This window comes from Thermobia domestica, chromosome 14 (assembly GCF_964235325.1).
Source record: "Thermobia domestica chromosome 14, izTheDome1.hap1.1, whole genome shotgun sequence".
Classification (NCBI taxonomy): Eukaryota; Metazoa; Arthropoda; class Insecta; order Zygentoma; family Lepismatidae; genus Thermobia; species Thermobia domestica.
The window spans coordinates 117,287,001-117,309,140 of NC_137467.1; positions in this window are offsets into that span (position 1 = coordinate 117,287,001).

Sequence of the window (22,140 nt, forward strand, 5' to 3'; positions counted from 1 at the left end):
AAGTTGTTTCCTATTGTTGCAAAATAGGTTTATCATTCTTGTTAATGAAGTTTTGCATAATGTTGTAATTAGTGAATATTTCGCTATAAATGTAATTACTTTAGATGAAGATTAGAGATGAGTGGAACATCTGGATTATTTCCCCATCTCTTATCAAATACCAGAACGTCAAGTGTAGGTCCTATGTGATGAATGAAAACATATTACGTAGATCTTCCAGCTCACCTGAAAGATTAAATACATACACACGACCGTCACTCTGTTCAAGATAGGAACAACCTTCATCACTGGATAGCACCACCCTCTACCCGCTTTATCAGTTTAGTCTTTCCCGATTCCACCAGAAACAATTTTAGCGACAAGCTGTTGTCAGAACTAATCGTGGAAAAGAAACGCAGGGTGTTAGATCAATTTTCTTCAAAAACTTTCATACTGCTAGCAGCATGACATACATACAATAAGATCAGCCTGTCGTTTACAACCATCAAACTAAGATCATCATGCTGTCTTAATATACACATTCTTATTGTAAATTCTTTTTGAATCAGGTGATGTTTCCAATTAGTTTCCTGTTAGTTTTAGTCGGATCTCCAGTTAGTTTCACATTGCATACATAAAAAAATCAACTTCAAATGTGAAAGAAATTATGTGGGTGGGGGAGTAAGGATGTTGAACAGTTTTGATTTAGGAGACAGAGCAAACAGATGCCATCGAGTAAAGTAGGTTAAATGATTCAGACAAAGGAAATGAAGTGCATGTAGTATTCGTTGATTCAAAAAAGACTTTTTAAATAATTGAACTAGGTAATCTGGAAGATGCTTCGAATACAACGAAAGATCAGACTCAGAAGAAACTTACATACAAACGAACCATGAAAAAAAAAAAGATGATACAGAATAATGAAAAGGAACAGTACATTTGATTTTCAGATTATATGGCTGTTATTGCGTAATTTGAATCGAAAATTACTATAGCATAAGAAAAGATATAGAAAACACGTGAAAATAATTTAAGATGAAAATAAATATGAAGAAAAGAGAAAGTAATGACTAGGATGATTGCAGCTGTGACAATTATATAGTGCTGAGCAAAGAAAGTAGAATAGTTGTCTGTTTTTTAATATCTAGATAGTATTTTTAACAATACTAAATGTAAATTATAAACAGAAAGCAATGTAAAAATAGTGAGGATAATTATTGTGATGGTGTTGAGAAACTTATCCTGAGATGCACTGAATAAAGAATTACAAAGTAAACTTAGATGCATTGAATGGAGAAACGTGGACACCACGAAACGATAACAGAAAATATTGTACTTTAGTACTTCGAAATATGCATGTAGAGGATTTTGAAACAAGTTAGCTGACTGAAACAATAAGTGGATAAGGGACATTAGGAATACGAATTATATTTCTAGGAATTGCTGGCATCTATGACCTAAACCTGGCACATATGAACATGTCATATCTTGGCGGTCCGTATACCAAGGAAGTGATTGAGGCCTGGAATCTTTAAATTAGGTACTATCTCGGCTCATTCCTGGCTTGAATGAGAAAAGTCCATGAAAAATTTCACTCAGGATTGTTAACTCAGGAAAAGTTATTTAAACTTTTTGGACCAAATGTCCCTATCAGAAATCGAACCCAGGAGTGCTTACACCAAAGGCGAGAGCATTAGCGACTACATATACGGAGACATAAGAGTAAAAAAAGAGTAATAGATTGTAATGCGAAATAATTGAAAAAATGTTAGGACATTTTGAAGAAGAAATTGTACTTTGTGTGACGTGGTAGAAAGTGTAACGGAAGGTAAGTAAAGAAGGTAAAAAATATTAAATGGACAGTATTGATAGTGTAATTCCGTATATAAATGTGAAGTTTCCTAACGATCGTAGTACATAGGAACTGCTAAATATACAGTAAGTAACCAATCAGTGATCAATATTATGATTAATTGTACTAGTAGAGATAAAGATTTGATCAGGCTAGTTCTTAATCCATGTAGCCCTCAATTTATTCTACAATTTTAACGTATATTTTGTTGGGAGTCTAAAAGCATTCTTTGTTCTAGTCGTTCCTCTGAATATTTACATGGCAGAGACGTTCATACTCGTTACAGGCAAAATAGTATAATTTCTTTGTTTGCTGTACTTGTGGAATACAAGCATTTAATTTAGTACTCCACATGCAAGGTTATTTTTGTTATCTGATTCATGAATTATAGCACTTGTTATATGATTCATGTTTCTTTGTTTATAATATTTCATCTCGATTATACAACAATGTTGTTACATGTTGCAATGTTTAACCGTTTTAAATTATGATTTTATTACGTAAATTATAGACTTTCAATCAAGCACATGTAACATCATCCTCATGGTTCGTACCTCATTCTCTTTAGAATAGAACAGCCTTTTGAACTATACCATTCATATTTCCTTATCATGTCTCTGAGGTGGAAAGTGTTTTAATATAGCTTTTTTCTAATTTTTTTTTTAATTTTGAGCCCCTCTGAACCCCCTCTTAAAATCAACTGAAAATCAACAATCTCAAAATCAACTGAAAAATACAAAGGGGTATACTGAATACGTCTACAAAATTTCAGGCTTCTATCTTGAAAAGTAAAGTAAAGAATATTTAGCAATGTGCTAAGAATATCCTCACAACACCCCAGATTCCTGTATAAAACAGGATCTCAGGTAAATATTTCCTGATATATTCCTATTTACTCTGGAATCATGGTTCGTACCTCATTCTCTTCATAATAGAACAGCCTTTCGAATGTTACAATTTACATGTCTTCATCATATACCTGATGCGGGAAAATCGCCGAAAAGAGCTATGTTTTTTTTTCAAAAAAAGATATCACTTTTTTACTTTTTTTTCTCTGGAAACTCCTATGTTAACCCACTTTGAGCTCTTTGCAATAGTATGTTTAATTTCTCTTTAACACGTCATCTCTCTTGCTTTATAAAATATTTTTACTACACGGTACCTATATGCGTAAATACACAAATATTTAGAGAGCTTAAAAGAGTTTACAACATCTCATAGCATGGAATGGTTGGGGTATGTTGAAATTAGCACAGACTGGGCTGTAGCAATACAGGAAATGTTAGTGGACTTGTTGAACGGGACAAACAAATATCTTTCCCAATTTGTTGCCATTGCTCTATACATAGAAAGACATTAGTTGCCAAGAAAGTGGCAGATCGAGTAGGACAGACCTATAAATGGACCAACAGAAGCTATCAGTTTCATAAATAGCAAAACACTAAATCCAAGACATTCTGAACAACTTTGCAAAGATATGAGTATTAAATCTCACAAGCCTAATTATGCACTGTGAAGCTTGGCAAAATTAATTCGTATTCACCATCACAAAGTAATGTTGGTTAGTTTCTTTAGGAATTAACAGACGAGATAAGACTATTTCTCAGAAATTATCGAACAGATATTTCATGCTTACAAGCTTGGCATATTATCACACATTTCATCATATAACTTATTTCACTCTAATATATCCAACTTGATCTTCAAGTATGACTTTCTTTTATAGTTAAAGTGAGATTCAAGCTATAATCAGAAGGTTAGAATATGCTATCATGACTTATTGAACCAAAATTATATGATTACTAAACTTTGAAATGTTTATAAGATCTATTGATAGTCTTGCGGAAGGTAATCACTTATCGAACATTTCGAAGATTTCAACTTGGTTTGTTGTGAATGTTTTCCTGTACTTTATCGCGGACAAAAATAAAAATAAATCCACGCAAAACGGCATTAGGAATGCATGATCAATAGAGAACTCACGGAAAAATAGTCCAGTCAAGATAAGGATTGACCTTGAACAAATTGTAATTGAAATGAAACGCGCCAAAATGATGCTTTACACATTTTAAGTAAACCTATTTACTTAAACACAATATGAGTCATTCACTAGCCTGTCGGGATTCGAACCAAAAATTCGCATCATACCAATGGTGAACCTAAGGTTTTTACTTGACTTTTCTGTACCATAATATTAATTACTTAAACTTATTTTAACCATGCTGGGACTCGAACCAAGAGTGTCTCTATCATAACAAGGGTTGGATATATTACTAAGAGCTTTACAAACGCACCGGGGATCGAACTAAAAGCATCTGTACCAATGGGCCATTACAAGGCGGAAGCCTCGCAGCTATCTCCACCATAATAATGGTGGGCTATCTACTTAGAAATGCCTATGCACCAACTGGGAATCGAACCTAAAACATCTTCACCATAACAACCTCCTCACGTCGTGCCCTAAAAGCAGGGTAATATTCGAAGATTGACGTTCAGAAGTTGCTGCTACTCATTATCCAGAATGAGTAGGTTAACGTTAAGTGAGAGGCAATGATAATAAACTCTATGATTCGTTTAATAAATGTATTGGTCTAAATAATGTCATAATGTCTGAGTGTATGTTTGGTGTGAATGTAGCATAACAAATCAGATCACAAATCATAAACGACTGGAAATTGGATCACGATCAACACGCACATAGCTGAGATACACATACCTTCTTATTTGATTACAGTCTGGATTGATGATTCGTACTCCTAGGCTCTGGACCTCCTTTGACCGGATTAACGTCTGCGTGTTGTCTCCAACAGAATACCAACTAAAAGCCAACCATTACCAGCGGACTATGGTTGGACGTCGAACGGAGAATAGATCACCCTTGATCTACTTATGGTCGTGATGGATCTCAGACCACTGCTAGGCTGCTAATTCTCTTCTGATGTGTATCTGATCCGTTTGATCCACTTCTGATCCAGATCCTCTCCAACAAGAGGTTTTTGTTCACAATTCCAGACGCTGGAATTCGCTATGTCGTTCAATTGTGTTTACCTCAGCTATTGTTGAAACATTGGTTTCAACCCGTATTACATCTTGACCAAATTCCCAGACTGAAAGATCTGAAAGTTGTGCCACATTCAAATTGTGTCAATGTTAACAAACTAGGTTGCACATTGATGACATTACAAATTTCGATTTCATCTTTACAAAACAAAACAAAACAAACAATCTGACGATTTAGCGTCTCGTCATGATTTCAGTGACAACACAACATAAATACAACCATTTACGTAAACAAACAAATGCACGTGTTCATATGACATAACATTACATTATCCCAGTCTTTTAATCTCTTCAATTTTAATTGCAATAAATCTTAGTTTCCGTCACCAAAATAAAATTTTAAAATCCGTACACCGCTACAATAAGGAACTCACGGAGAAATAGTCCAGTCAAGATAAGGATTGACATTGAACAAATTGTAATTGAAATGAAACATGCGCCAAAATGATGCTTTACACATTTTAAGTAAACCTGAAAAAGTCCTCAAGAATATTCAGTCTGGAAGGCCATTAAATCCAATATGGCCGCCGTTGGTGGTCATTTACGGCAGACATAACAAACGAAGTAATATGTGACTTTGTAACAAAGTTACAGGCTCAACATTCCTAATAAAAGTTGTTCACCATTATATGTCCTTTCGAATCAGACATTGAACATACCTCTAATATACAGGGTGTCTCAAGGGTTCCCTGATACTTGGTAACTCTATTATTATCAGTCACAACAAAATGTAAGAGGGTAAACCGTCTCCAAACATGATATTTTCAATCTTAAATAAAGGATTTTTTAAATCGGATCAGCCGTTTGTGCTGTACACTCTTTATGCGCCCAATGTTAAATGAAAATACGACGTTGCCATTTACCGGGAAATGGACAAATTTTCTAGAGTATGATGAATGGAGGCATGTTTGAAACGGGGGCTGACCATCGACACATTAGCGTAAAAGATAGTAACTTCATTCACTTATATTGTGGGTCCCGGTAAATGCCAACGTTGCATTTTCATTTAACATTTCGCGTATATAGAGTGTTTAGCCCAAATGACTCCTCCAATTTTAAAAATCCTTCACTTTAGATTGCAAACATCATATTTGAAGACGATTTCCCCTATTACATTTTGTTGTAACTCTGATAATAACAGTGTTACCCTATATCAGGGGTCTTTTGAGACACACTATACTTTATTCATTATCTACACATACTAAGTCCTTTATGCTTCTTGTGAGTGTAAATGTAACTCTGTTTGTGGTTACTGTTTTCAAGTGGCTGAAAGATTGAATACTGAACTGCAACTGATTATTTTAATTTTATTTATATCAGAAGGAATGCCATTCCAATGCCAAATTTGAGGATTTTGCTGCGTATTTAAATGAAATATACATTAGTGGGTTACACGATTCTCTTACAGGAGAGGGCACAAATTGTGAGAGTTGGCTGTAGAAGAAAGTATGTATGGCCTGAGATAATTCAGCTTCTTCAAAAGGTCTTGGGCTTCTTCTAAAGAATGTCAACGTTGTTGCAGCGCGTGGTTGCTGTTAAATGGCTCCAAAGTTATTTTTCTACAAAAATACCTTCGCAGGGCTAATGAAAAAAGAGTGCTTTTCCTTCTGTAGCACCTGGCATTGTTTGGGGAAAAAAGTAGGCGTCAATGGGCTCATATTCTCTTTGCTGTTCCTGATGGATCTCCATTTCAGCTCTGTAGACAGGTAATTTTGAACAGCTTAATGCCTCTAAATACTTTAATTTTCGTAAGTCAATGCTCCTAATTTGTTTCGATTGTTCAATTGAAATAAAGAAAAACGCGATCTGACCGAAATCTTAATACCTCCTTCTTTGACCCTTCTGGAGGAGGGGACCCTATCCTATATCAACACCTTCCTGTAAGTACATCTTCAGAATTAGCTTCTTTTCAACCGGTGCCCAAGATTCTAAAAGTGAAAATTGATCAAAGGGTAGAAAAAGCTTTCGGGATCCTTCACAATTATTTTGTAAAATTTAGTCAAATCGTGTGTTTTATATGCTAATTTAGGTTGGGTCTCTTGCGTGTTCTAGTTCTAGGCATATATTTTTACCAGACACCCATCTCAATTACTACTTTAAAAAAACTCAAAAATGCTTCTGTGACATATCGGGGAACAATTGTCCTTAGTAATAAATTAGAATGTAATTGTCCTATCCTGAACTTCTGGTTGCTTCCAGCATACCATGTTCTGTTGTAACAGGATCCTAGAGCAGTGAATATACGACACTTTTTTGTGGTTTTATCCGCAACATTTTATTATAAACTATAATACACTAAAATTCGGCTATAATACACTAGAGTTCGACTATGTCTCTAATCAACTTCTCTATTTGTATAATTCAAGTTAGATTCTGTAAAGAGCACATCATGGTCCAGTGTAGCCGAACAGAGTGAATGGGTTGACGTTAAGGAGCACTCTACATCCCAGTGCAGCAGAACAAAGTGTGTGGTTGTGACGTTAAGGAGCACTCCATGATCCAGAGCAGCCGAAGAGAGTTAGTGGTTATAAATAAGTACCCCACGACCCAATGCAACCGAACAAAGTAAAGGTTAAGGAGACACTCCACAGCCCAAAGCAACCGAACAGAGACGTGGTGTGCGGTCAATCTGGGAAGAGACTGACTGAGGTTTTCGCTGCTCTTCCTTTTAAGACGAAACTTCGGGTACCTTTTTATACTGGCGCTAGTGTAGATGAGATCTTCTTTATTCGGTGCCATATGACACCAAGTCAAGTGTAGTCTGTTGGCTGGCAGGCGTCACATCGCTGGATACATTATAATACTAATAAAGTTGCAATGTTCCATCAGGCCCGTATTTAGGTAAGTACTATTCTGTGCTCGAGCACACGGTGGCAGAATTTAGGAGGCACAAAAATTATGGATTTTTTGAAAGATTCACAATATAGTAATATTTAAAACTAGCAACCTGCAGAGTCCCGCGCAAGCGCGAGAAAAAATTATTGTGTTTAATTCGCTCCAATTACATAGTTACTAATTAGCTAGCTTATATGATTATTTTTAAGAAGTCATCCTCTCCCATTCCCACCTCAAGGGATGAGGATGAACCTGAACATCTTGAAAACTGATACCGTTAAACTCAGCGACCTCGAAAACTATGAATTCAAACTAATATCTGTCGTTTTCGATTACTTTTCAAATATCGCTCCTCCCTGGGAAGTGGAGCATGACCTTGAAGTTCAATTGGATTAAAACTGTCATTACTCATCTCAACGACTCCAAAAACTATGAATTCTACTCTAATATTAGTCGTTATGGGTGAATCAAATTTGGGCGGGGGTGGCAAATTATTTAGAGGACAGGGGCGGACAATATATAAATACGGGTCTGTGTATCATATACACAAAATACATTACGTGCAGTTGTGAACGTGAAGGAAACAAACTTAACACCGATATTTCCGTAATGATTAGCCTATTGTAAAAGTTTAGTTACATTAATTATAATTATATATTCTTTCTGTGCTATTAAGAGAGTTGGTGAAGTTCTTTTTGCGAATTCCAAAAGAAATGTCCTTTTTTACAAAAATGCCGCATGGTAACCATAACCAGAAGTATGATGAACAATTTCATGTATTTCTTCTCCCTTTTTTCTTTTCTTGCATAAGATAAATGGTTACTTACAGTACATGTGAATGTTTTCTCCAAAAGCCTCAGTTCTTGTTGTAAGCTAAGGTTAATTACCAGCCTTCGAAAACGGAAAAGTGTCAAATAATTGCTCTTATTCAGGAAAACGTCCACAGACTGCTGGTTCTCCACTTAAAAGAAAACCAATGAAAAATTTTCACCTTGTAACATGAGAACAATTTGTAATTTGACTCACCACAAAATTTTTATCCTGCTTTGAAAAGCCTTCCTCTTACAGAGAGAAGGTGTCAGGTTCTCACAAGAAGATAACAAGGGGGAATTGGTTTTAAAAGTCGACCTCACTAGGATAGAGTTGCAGACAGATTGTTTGTATTTTTTTCTTTTTCATTTTTTATTATACTATTGGTTGTAGTTTCCGACGTAAGTAACATGTAATCCCAGATTCAAGTAGATGCTTCACAAGAACATGTATTCGTTCACAGCTGACGCTTTTCTTCATAATATCAACTTCAGTCTCTCCACTTATCTGTAAACGAACACCTGAGTTTCAAATTTCATAATCCTATCGCTGTTTCACAACAAGTTTGGTCCTCAGGCATTTAATTTACAACCGCAAGGAAAGGTACTCACTTTGCACGAATCACAAATTTTGTTACTTTTAAAGTTGACAGACACTTTCTAACTTCTGCATGGAACTAGAAAGAAAAGGAATTTCTGAAAAACTACAACTTCACTGCATATTCAATACCACAGGTAAGACAGAATAATACTAAACAAAAAAATGAACAAACAATCAATCACCAATATCCTACAAAAAGACGACAATTATAATGGTTTTCGGGTTCAATTCCCGACATTTTTTGTATAATATGTAATATATAGCAAGATGTAGAAATTATGATTCCAGTTGTATATTCTATCAATAGAACTCAGCTCAGAATTCTGGGATCTACATGAACGCGAATCATAAAGTAGCGGGTATTTTTAGGAATCGGAAAACAAATTCTATCCATATCTCTGATCCTATACAACACAGCTTTCATTACTGGTCTTGTGGCTAGCGCATGTACCATTGGTTTACATGGTCCGGGTTCGATTCCCAGTAGTAATAAAATTAATTTTATCATCTTCAACTTTCATTAATCATCCATCTCCTTTAGCCTAGAAGGCCATAATCGTTGAATGTTAAATTTAATAATAATAATAATAATAATAATAATAATAATAATAATAATAATAATAATAATAATAATAATAATAATAATAATAATAATAAAACAAGCATAGGCAACAAATGAATATAGTTATAAAGGTAACCAAGAAAGTTCTTCCTCTTTTTGTGGAGGTCTGTGCTCAATTGGCCCACACACCGTGAGTTGAATGCGAATGGAGATAAAGCAAAGGCTAGTTGTTAGTGTGGGTATATCCAAAATACTAACTGGTTGTGGCAGTTCAGTTACACCGTGAACTTGCGTAAGGACAGAGTGAACATGAGAACTCCACAGAGAGTCATAAGGGCGTGTATGCAGTACTAGTTCAAAGTGGAGATAAACGCCGCTGCAGCGAGGCGAAAGATATACCAGACCTTTAGTATGGGTGTCGTGACTACGCGACAGTGCAGCGGTGGTTTAACGAGTTTAAGGACGGTGACGAAACACTAGAAGACGCCCCAGGCGCCGGACGACCAATATATGTACAAAATGAAGATCTTCAGGCAGCAATTGAGGCGAACAGAGACCAGACATGTGAAGGACTAGGACTGCAATTCAGTGTGAGTAAAGAAACCATTCGGCAGCACCTCCATCAACTTGGGAAGCACTACAAGTTGGGTCCAGGGGTCCCACATAATAAACTTCGGGCAGAAGGCAATTCGAGGAAACACATGTGTTTCTTTGCTGTCTCGAATGAAGAAGAACCATTTCTGGACAGAGTGTTGACATGTGATGAGAAGTATGTCCTGTACGAAGCTTCACGGCGCCGTCATCATTGGTTTGCATCCCATGAATCGGTTCCAAAGCAGCTGAAACCAACACTGCACCAGAAGAAGGTCCTCCTTTGTGTTTGGTGGACTACTCGCGGTATCGTGCATCAGGAACTGCTACCAACTGATCAGAGCATCAATGCATATATGTACTGTCAGCAGTTGAGCCGTGTTCAAGAAAAATTCAAAACTCTGGAGCCAGGACTTGTGAATCGCAAAGGAATCCTCTTCTTACAAGACAACGCTAAGCCCCACATGGCTAGGATGACCCGACACACCATTCTACGTCTGGATGGGAAACATTATTGCAACTCCCTGGGCATTGCGCCGTCCGATTATCACCTGTTTCATTCCTTGAACAATCGCCTTAGAGAACACCAATTCAAATCCCTAGTAGAGGTGCAAAATGCATTACATATCTTCTTCGCTTCATGGCCCACCACGTTCTATCGCGTTACAATCCATGCCATTCCAGAATGTTAGTAGAAGGTGGTCAATACTTATGGGGATTCCAGGTATGTCTTAGGTAACATATCGATGTTCGAAGGTGGTGGGTGAAAAGCGATAAAACTTTCTTGGTTACCTTATAAAAACAAGTTAGTACCTGTTCAGTGTATATTTGAATGACAAAATGGACAATTAAATATGTATAGGCCTATATGTACACAGATTGATTCATTTCCATTGAGCCGAATTTGAGTGTGATACTTGTAATGCCCAAAATATAGACAATATATAATTAAACATGTTATATAACCTGAAACCATGACTTGTATTTATTATTTGTACTATTTATTACTGTTCTTGTTATACTGCTAACATTTTACGTACTGGCGGCATTATTTCATTTTCAGTCTGTACACAGAAAATTATTTTAAGAGTATTTGCAACTGACTCTGCAGACTGCTCGAACAATATTGTCATTCTCATTGCTAATTTTCAAAAATGTTTTGGCCCTGCATAATTTTATCGCCATCCGCGTACTTCACAACGTAGGAAAAATCAATCAGGAGAAACAAAATTCTTCATAAGAAATGAGGTAACATCAATACATGTATTACTAATATTAGAATTTTACTTTTATTCTGACTTTCATATTATGTACTATTTTATTATAGCAGGAATCTTGAATACAGTTGGGATACTCTAATCATTTAATAAGTAGTATTCTATTTTAGTTATCTAATCAATAACAAATTTATTATTTAACCTTTTATATTTCTTCTTCGTCTTTCTTTCAGGTTCGGAGCAGATTTCCTTAAGACGTGGCCCTTGAAGATCCCGTTCCATAAGTGGTAAGTGCAACTTTCCTTTACTTCAAAATATTATTCAATTTCCTATTTTAATTATATATCTATACTTCTTCTCTGATTCATATTTACTTTATTTCTCTCTCTCTCTCTCTCTCTCCTTTACCCTGATTTTAGTTACTACTTTACTTTAAAGGATAATATTGTTATTTGTTCATCGTTCACACAATGATGTATGTGTGTACCACGCCAGGTTTTTATCACCCGAACCTTTATCTTGGTTTCAGAACTCTTCGGCTTAGATAGCTCCTTCATCAATAAGCGATTAGCGACGCGCCTTTGGCGTGAAAGAGCCGGGTTAGTGTCCCGGTGGGAGCTCATGTGGTTCGAATCCCATGTTAATTAGTGGGTTCATGTCTCATATAGCCTCACTGCTGAACGGGACGTTAAATTCAAGAGATATCCAGCTCTTCTGCTTAGAAAACGTTTCCAGTACTTATACATTCAAATATTTTGAGAATTTTTAAATCTTGTAGCTGATAGTTGACCACTTGTAAAAGTATTTGGTGTTCTTCTTGTTTTTGTTTCTGCATTTTTACACCCAGTCTCTTATCTTAGCATTTGTATGTGACATCTTGCCTTGCTCTATCTCTGTATTTATTAGCCTGTAAATAGAAAAAAAATATTAGTTTTGAAAAAAGATGCTATTTCAGATTTATGTTATGTTATTTTACTATTTAATATTTTTAAACCTTGTTCAAATCTTCTCTTTGATTTGATTTTTTTAAACTGTTCTTTCCTTACAATTTTTTATTATATGTCTTACGCTGGGGTGATTTGCAGCTTCCTAATCTAACCGAAGATAAGAAGTTGCAAATATGTGAGACTTTCTTTATTTTTCAACGTAATTCCTCGTTACTGCAAATTACTTCTTACGTCAATCTGTAAGACTTCGAAAAACCTGAAAAAATTTGATGTTCTATTGTTCAGGATATCACTGTCAACCTACGACGTATTATTATTATTATTATTATTATTATTATTATTATTATTATTATTATTATTATTATTATTATTATTATTATTATTATTATTATTATTAATAATAATAATAATAATTTAGTAAACAGAAAAGTAAATGAGAGTACTCTTCTTCGAAGTTTGCTGTTACATCTATTACTACATTATAACCTTCCTTTTGTCGTTGTGTCTCAGAACGATTTCGGACAGTTTCACAGGGCGATCTCAAATATAATTTTCACTTAAACTTCTAAATCAACCGTTTGGTAGAGAGTTCGTCATGAGAATACAATCAGTGTCCCATAAAACACTAGTCATCCTAATTTCCCGAACACTCTCACGTGAAGTATTTTGAGAGCGGAGTTAAGGTATGTTTTTACTGCTCTAGAATCTGTTTTGTATCAGGTTCAAAGTGGTGGATGGAAATCATACTAAAACTATTTGTATAGGTAGGGTCATGTACAATGAAAAGCATAGTTGTAAAGAGTACTGCATTCGCTGTAGACTTTGTTCAGAATTGAGAAATTTCGAAACTGGAAAATATTTTCCTCATGCTGTTTGCTCAGCACTTCGTTAGGGTGTTGTAACATCTTATAAACATGGTAATAGTTTCTATAATAGTCCAAAGGTCCTCGATTCTGTCCATGAAATACCATATCATCAATAACATCAATATTTTCTTGGTCAGCAGTGCAGTAAAATTCTTCTTCAAATGCATTTTTTTTTTTTTTTTTGAAAATATGTAGTTTAAGTATGATCCCTTTAAAGAACTCATTAGTCTTACCGTTAGAGTCAATATATTCTTTAAAATTGTTCCGACAACTTACTGATTTACTTTGTTTAAAGAGATGATAGTGGGTAAACACAAGTCTATGGTGGATGAAACAGAACCTCAAACTTCATCTTTTCAGTTTCTGTACGCTTCTATGAGAAACAAACGTCATGCTTTTTCATGATGATGAATTGTGCCCTTACAGTTTAAAAGGCTCTAAGGACAACAATTTTCTGTGTATATTGTCTTAAGATTAGTAGGGTGATTCTTATGTTTAAGTCAAAACTACAGTATCTCAGAAGTCTCTTCAAGTTAGAAAGATGAAACTCAGTTTATCTTCTCATTAGAAATAAGGGGACCCATGTTCCAGCAATTTTGAAAATTTAGGTTTCAATAGTGGGCAGAGCGGCTTTTTCTAAATAAATAAATATGGATGTAACGATGTTTAGTGGCCAATATCTACTAGATTCTTATATGAATTCGATGACATTTTGTACATAAGTGAACCATGGCTAACTGTGGCTTTTATTGCATCATCGACATGAGGAAAAGAAGGGATGAGAGCTTGGATAGGAAGAGGTGACATGTAACAATAATAAAAAGTGATCAACATTACTGTTTAATCCCTGGTTTTCGGGTTCGCTAAGATGTACAGTGACAGAGCCAATTCCGTTTAACTCCAAGTTCAGCCCATTATCATGAGGTTGGGAAGGGGCGAGATTTACTAATTTTTATAATTACTTTCATTGAAATGCTTATCTAAAGGAGAAGGAGTTCAAATACTTTCTATATACCTATTCTCTCAGGGCAAAGAATGAGCATTTCAGACAGTAATACCATAAAAGAACACTCGACCTCTAAACGAAAAATGTAAGAGGAGGGATGAGCTTAGAAAAACACGATTTTTGATAAATCGCATGTCTTTTGGGCAACCTTTGCGACGGTCTATGCATAAGTGACAAGCAGTAGCGTCATTTCAGATTTTACCAGGGAGGAGGCAAGATTGTACACCGACGTAAAGGGTTCTACGTTTCTCTTTAGGATATTAGTATAGTTTATTAAAATACATGTTTGCTCCTAGAATTGGAAATGAAAGGAATCAACATTATCTTGTTTCAACGTTGATCCCATAGAAATAAATGGTAACAGATAGCTAGAAGGTGATTTTAGAAATCGATTCAGCGTCTCCACAAAACACCCAATACCACCTTCAACAATCTATTGAAACCGGAAGCTGTTAAAATTTTCTAGTACTTCTGGTTCCAATATTGATTTACATAGGGCAAAAATTGTAAAAAAAAAAAAAGAAAAGAAAGAAAAGAAAAAAGAAAGAAAGAAAGAAAAGAAAAGGAAGAAAACATCGACTAGCGTTTCTTGCGTTCGATTCAGCGTCCCAAGAATAGAAAACATCCCTTTCTTAAACCTCTGTCCAAATCAGAAATGATGGAAATCAGAATTCCGGTTTTAACGGTGATCGCTATAGAACAAGAACGACAATAGGTAACAACAAGCGGTTTTCAACAACGGCTCAGGCTCTGAAGATAGCATCACCACACAGAAAACTCTGTCGGTTTCCGTTTCAATACTTATTTTCGTAGGGTTGGGGGTGGAGTGGAGTGTTTCTAGGGTGGTTTGTTTCCAGGGATTGAAGGCCTGCAAGGTATATATGAATCAACTCTTATTGACAACAGGAGATTGTAGGGGGATTGATCACTTCCGGTCAACATTTCCGGTACCCCGTACCTAATACAGTTTCCGACAGTGAGGTGTTTACAACAATTGTACACATGTGAATTAATCAACTCGTCTTGACTTAGGGAAGCTGTCAGTAATAAAATCTGTCACTTCCGGCTAACTACTTCCGGTACGTGGTACATACTACAGTTTCCAAGGAGGATGGAGTGTTTCCATGGATGACAAGCATACAATATGTATACAGTCTTGGAAAGGAACGTAACGGACGTAACGTGTTATTGTAACAAGTTACTTTTTAAGTAACTTTTCCTAGTAACGCGTTATATATTTCCGAAGTAACCGTAACGGTAACGCGTTACAAATTTTAAATAACGTACCTTGTTTTCGTTACATTTTGGGTGAGTAACTACAATGTATGTATATTTTTTTTCGGAAGCAAACATTGCTTTCCTATAGCTGTCAAGCAAGAATTTGTTTCTGCATCTACATAAAGCGATTCAGAACGTGGAATATTGCGTTTATAAAGTCAGCAAAGCCTATCAATTTTCCAATAAAGTAACTGTCTGCATGAAAAGTTATAGCAGTGCTACTATTATCAACCTACAATTCTAAACATTTACGGTGATTGGGGAACATCATAATAAGCAATAATAATAATAATAATAATAATAATAATAATAATAATAATAATAATAATAATAATAATAATAATAATAATAATAAACAAAAATAGTGCTAGTAGAATGAGTACTGAAAATTGAAATAAGAATATCTTTTTTTACATATTCAAAGTTTCGGATCTAAGATTAATGCGTCACTTTCAAAGTAGGATAACAATTACTTTTCGGGAGCAAGTAACGCGTTATATTTTAAAAGAAAGTAAAGTAACTTGTAACTTACCGAAGATCCATCCATTTGAAGGTCAAAACCACATCTCCCGACTCACCTGAAAGTGAAAACAGGGGCGTCATTTCAGACTTCGCTTTGGGGGGGCAAGAGCACCACCGACATAAGACTTTCACATTTTGTACTAGTATATTAGTAGGCAATCTACGAAACTATATGTAATCCTCAAATTCTTGGGGGGGGGGCAATTTCCCCCTCCTGCCCCCCCCCCAAATGACGCCCCTGAGTGAAAACCAGATATTTTTGTACATTCCCAAGAAATACCCACATTTGTCCGTTTATTTTAAGATCGAAACATGTCTGTTTGTCTATTCCAAGAGAAAATTACGTTTGTTGGTACTTTTAAGGTCAAAACCATGTCTGTCAGCCCATTTGAAAGTCAGATCCACGTCTGTTTATGTGTTCCAAGTACAAAGCACGTCTGTCAATACATTTGAAGCTCAAAATCAATTTTGTTTGTCCATTCCAAGGATAATACTACATCTGTCTGTCCATTTAAAGGTCAAAACCACGTCTCCTGATTCATTTCAAGGTCACTCCATGTATGTTTACCCATTCCAACGATAATACTACATCTGTCTGTTCATTTGAAGGTCAAAACCACATCTCCTGGTTCATTTCAAGGTCCAAACAAGTCTGTTTGTTCATTCGAAGAAGAAAGCCATGTCTATTGGTACATTTGAAGGTCAAAATTACGGCTGTCAGTATATTTGAAGGTCAGAATCACGTCTGTTCGTCTATTTCAAGGACAAGATCACGTCATTCGGTACATTTGAAGGTCAAAACCACATCTCCTGGTTCATTTCAAGGTCAAAACAAGTTTGTTTGTTCATTTGAAAAAGAAAGCCATGTCTGTTGGTACATTTGAAGGTCAAAACTACGGCTGTCAGTATATTTGAAGGTCAGAATCACGTCTGTTCGTCTATTCCAAGGACAAAACCACGCCATTCGGTACATTTGAAGGTCAAAACCACATTTCCTGGTTCACTGCAAGATCAAAACGACGCCTGTTTGTCCATCCCAAGGACAAAACCACGTTTATCGGTACATTTGAAGCTCAAAACCATTTCTGTTTCCCCATTCCAAGGATAAAACTACATCTGTTTGTCCATTCGAAGGTCAAAATCTCATCTTCTGATTCATTTTAAGATCAAAACATGTCTGTTTGTCCATTTCAAGGAGACAACTACGTCTGTTCGTACATTTCAAGGTCAAAACCACCTCTATTTGTGCATTTGAAGGTCAAAAGTATGTCTCTCGGTCCATGTGAAGGTCAAACCCATGTCTGTTTGTCCATTTGAAGGACAAAACCACATCTGTCAGTCCATTTTAGCAGTGTCAAGTTACATAACGGAAGTTACTTTTAAGTAAAATTTTCTAGTAACGCGTTACTATTTTTCAAAATAACTGCAACGGTAACGCGTTACAAATTTTTAAGTAACGTACCTAGTTTGTGTTAACTTTATGCGTTACATTTCGAGTGAGTAACTACAATATATGTGTTTGTTTCGAAAAACAATATTTATTTCCTGTTGTTACCGAGTAAGAATTTGTTCTTGCATCTACATAAAACGATTCAGAATGTGCAATAATAATAATAATAATAATAATAATAATAATAATAATAATAATAATAATAATAATAATAATAATAATAATAATAGTGTTAGTAGCAGTAGAAGTACTGAAAATTGAAAAAATAATCTGTTCTTTACATACTCAAAATTTTGGACCTAAAACAACGCGTCACTTTCGAAGTAGATCGAGATCGAGAGAAAAGAAAAATTGCCGCTCGACCATCTCAAAAAAATTCAATTTTTTCATAAATGTTTATCCTATATCAGGGTACTTGAAAACCACAATTAATTTTTTGTTACAACATCCCATGGCGACGCAACGGCTGCCGCCATTTTGCGTTTCTTCGATTTTAGGCGTTTACGTTGTTTTGAATATCTCAGCATGTATTTGTCCTACGGCAGTAGCAACATTTTGGATATTGAAGACATGTTTGGGAAGTGGAAACAACTGAGGTAGAGGTGTGAATTTGTGTGCATGTAGTCTGGAATTGTAAGTTAATACACAAAAATTTACATATCTGTAGCTGCTCCCAAAGGCCTGAAAAAATCGTAAAGTTGGGGAATTGTGCCCAATTAGCATGTTTCACTGTCCAATATCTCCAATGGGCCTGGAAAAAAATCTGAAATTTTGGGAGTAGTTAGTCCTTTAGTATACCATAACACACAACAAAGCGCGTTTTGTGTTTCTGAGTAGAAGAGGGTCAAAGTAGTAAGTAATGATGTCATACCCTAGGAGGTATTTTGTTAATAAAATCTTTTTTGGACATTCAAAACATGTTTCGGAAGAGGAAACAACTAACGTAGAGGTTTGAATTTGTGTGTGCATGTAGTTTGGGATCATAAGTTAATACACAAAAATTTACAGACTGTAGCTGCTACCAAAAGCCTTAAAAAATCGTAAAGTTGAGGAATTATGCCAATTTAGCATATTTCGCTGTCCAATATCTCCAATGGAACTGGATAAAAAAAATCTGAAATTTTCGGAATGGTTAGTCCTTTAGGATATCATAGCACACGACAAAGGGCATTGTGTGTTTTTGAGCAGCTCTACTGTTATACTACTGTGTGTGCTACTATTATAAACCTACAGGTCTATACATTTACGGTGATTTGGAAAAATCAGAATGAGCAATAATAATAATAATAATAATAATAATAATAATAATAATAATAATAATAATAATAATAATAATAATAATAATAATAATGATAATTGCGGTGGTAAAAGTAATTACTGAAAATTAAAATAATAAGATTTTTTTTTACATATTCAAAGTTTTGAACCTAACAGTAACGCGTTACTTTCGAAGTACTGTAACAATTGCTCCTCTGGACCAAGTAACGGGTTAGTACTGCGTTACATTTTAAGGGAAAGCAAAGTAACTTACAATGCATTACATCTTTAAAAGAAACACCCAAGATTGATTCATTTTAAGACCAGAAACCGTATCTGGCGGTCGACTTGAAGGTCAAAACCCTGTCTGTTCGTCCATTTTGAGGAAAAACCACATTTGTCGGTTCATTTGAAAATCAAAACTTTTTTTTTGTCCACTTCAAGGAGAAAACCACGTCTGTCGGTCCATTTGAAGGTCTAAACCACAACAGTTAGACTAAATCTGAGAAAGCATTCCGACGGGAAATTATTGCTACACTTATAGAACCTTAGTTTTATTTCAATTTGTTATTGCTACACTTATGGACCTTTATATAGCTTTTTGTTTACACTTGTTATTGTTAATTTTATATCCTATGTTATATAGTTTCAGTGTAAAATGGCTGCCTTGCTGTATCTGGAACTTTGGCAAATAAATAAAATAAAATAAAATAAAATAACATAAATAAATAAATATTTGAAGATCAAAGCCACGCCTATTCGTCTATTCCATAGATAAAACCGTCTGGCGGTACATTTGAAAAGGGATGGTAGCGAGACCGAAATGGACTCATATACCGAAACGAGGCCGTGACCAAGACAGCACTTTTATATAACCGAGACCGAGATATATCTCTATAAATCAACACGAGACTTAAGTCAGTCTCGAAAGTGTCGGTCTCGTCTCGATTATTGATAGTTATTAAAATCGCCTTTACTCAAAATTTGTTTCGTTTCTGTGTTAGATAATTGGGAAAGGTTGACTGATGAACAGTGCTGTTTTTAGGGGGGTGGCTATCGGGCTCAAGCTCCTCCCAAAATAAATGTGTGATTATATTTTTCGCATTGCACGTACAACACAAATGTTTCTTATTTGTTTCACAAGCCTCAAGCCTCTATATATGTATATGCATATACATAAACAGATCCAGGAAATTATCAAGGGAGGGGCTAACCCATAGGTTCCTGCTTTATCCAGTGTGAAGAAAGTAGGATTGAAATCTATGTTAACAGTGTATACTTGAGCGCCAAAGGGGACTATACCCCCTATAGTCCTCCCCTTGGATCCACGCCTGCATATATATATATATATATATATATATATATATATATATATATATATATATATATATATAAGAATTTCCCTTTCAATATTTCACACAACATCGTACAAAATTCCAGCATTTTTTTTTATAGCCTATATATATGGGCGGTCATATGTCAGGGTAGTCTATCTACCTTTTCACCAATTTTGAGTTAATGAATGCTTGTTACATAAAAAATGCACTTTTTCTTATACCAGAATGAGCCAGGCAATATCAGCATTATTTTCAAAATAAAAGGGCCACTGGGTCATTCTGGCATAAGAAAAAGCGCATTTTTTTAATGTAAGAAGCATTCATTAACTGAAAATTGGTGAAAAAGGTAGATAGACTACTCTGCAACTCTATCCATCACGACTCTGGAACTCACTAAAGAAATAATAAACACTTCTGACCAGAGTATATACACTTGTTTATTAAAAACTAAATTCCAGTGTAACAGTTTCAACAACGTAACGTTGTCTTCATCAGACACTAACTAAAAGAGATATCTTAGAGCGCAGTTATTTATACTAAAAGTGAAAGTCCTTGTGTGCATGGGAAGCCACCTGGGTCGGACTTCCCCGGGCGTCATCTTTCGGCCACCTGCCCTGACTTAATTACCCTCCCACCTGTGTTTATCTTTTCCAGACACACCTGTTGTTTATACTTTATACAATATCAAGTAATGGAACCGCAGACCTTGCTGTGCGGGAGGACCCATAGGCTCCGGGGGTCGATAAAGAGTAAGAGAAAGATGGAAAGAGGGGGCCCAATAATTAGAAAAAACAACTTTGCTATGGGACCCTAATACGCGTCTTAATGCTTGTCCCCCCCTCCAAGAAAAATCTAAGTTGAAGCGCTGGTTACTCCTATGGACTGTATGTTGTTATCTTGGTGTATCAGAGCCATTTTAGATAGGTTTTCACGACGATCTCATATTTTTTTACTTAAACTTCTTAATAGCTCTCAATAGTATCACCGTTTGCTAGAGTTTATCTCACAAGAATGCCCACAGTTTCATGAAACATTGGTCATCATCTTATCCCGAACAATCTCTCATGAGTATTTTGCGAGTGGAGATAAGGTGTGTTGTCTACTGCTTTCAAATCGGTGTTTTTCAGGTCCCAAGTAGTAGTGTTGTCAACGGCTAGAGCAGCTCGGCTCCCGGCTCAGTCACCACCGAGCCGAACTGAAAAGTGAGCCGATGGTTCATTCCAACTGAGCCGGCTCGAGCCAATGGCTTACCTGAGCTGAGCCGAACCGAGCTGATGGCTTGCCCCAACCAAGCAGGCTCGAGCCGATAGCTCACCTGAGCCTAGTTGAGCCGAGCCGAACTGAGCCGGTACCTCATCTCAACCGACCCAGTTCTAGCCAATGGCTCACCTGAGCCGAGCCGAACCAAGCCAATGGCTCATTCCAATTATGCCGACTCGAGCTGTTGGCTCAATCGAACCAAGCCGGAGTTCAGGCTGCGCCGGTGGCTCAGCGCTCGAGCCGAGCCGGTTGACACCACTATTTCCAACTCGATAAAGTTTTTGCATAGCTATCGTAAAGAATTAATCGATTTAAGCAGTGTTTAGTAGTTTTTATCGGTTCAGGTGAGTAGGGCCATGGTTTTCATGTTCCTTCTTTGGTTATGACCCGAGTATTCTAAATCATATCCTTAACTTGAACAGTTTTCTGAGCATACAGAAAACCAACTGAGAAAGGTGATAAATTTCCTTCTATTGTTTGTTGAAATCAAGGGAAGCAAGATCGCCTAGAGGCACACGTAGAAGGCAACTATACAATATATTCACCATTTGCCAACATTATTTTAGTATGAGCAGTGATCGGAAAGTTACTTTTCAAAAGTAGCTGGTCTACAGCTACATGATAAAAATTGTGGCTCCTACAACTATTAGCTAGTGCTCCAGAAACGTATTTGCTACTTAAGCTTTTGTTAAAAATACAGTTTACTTGGCA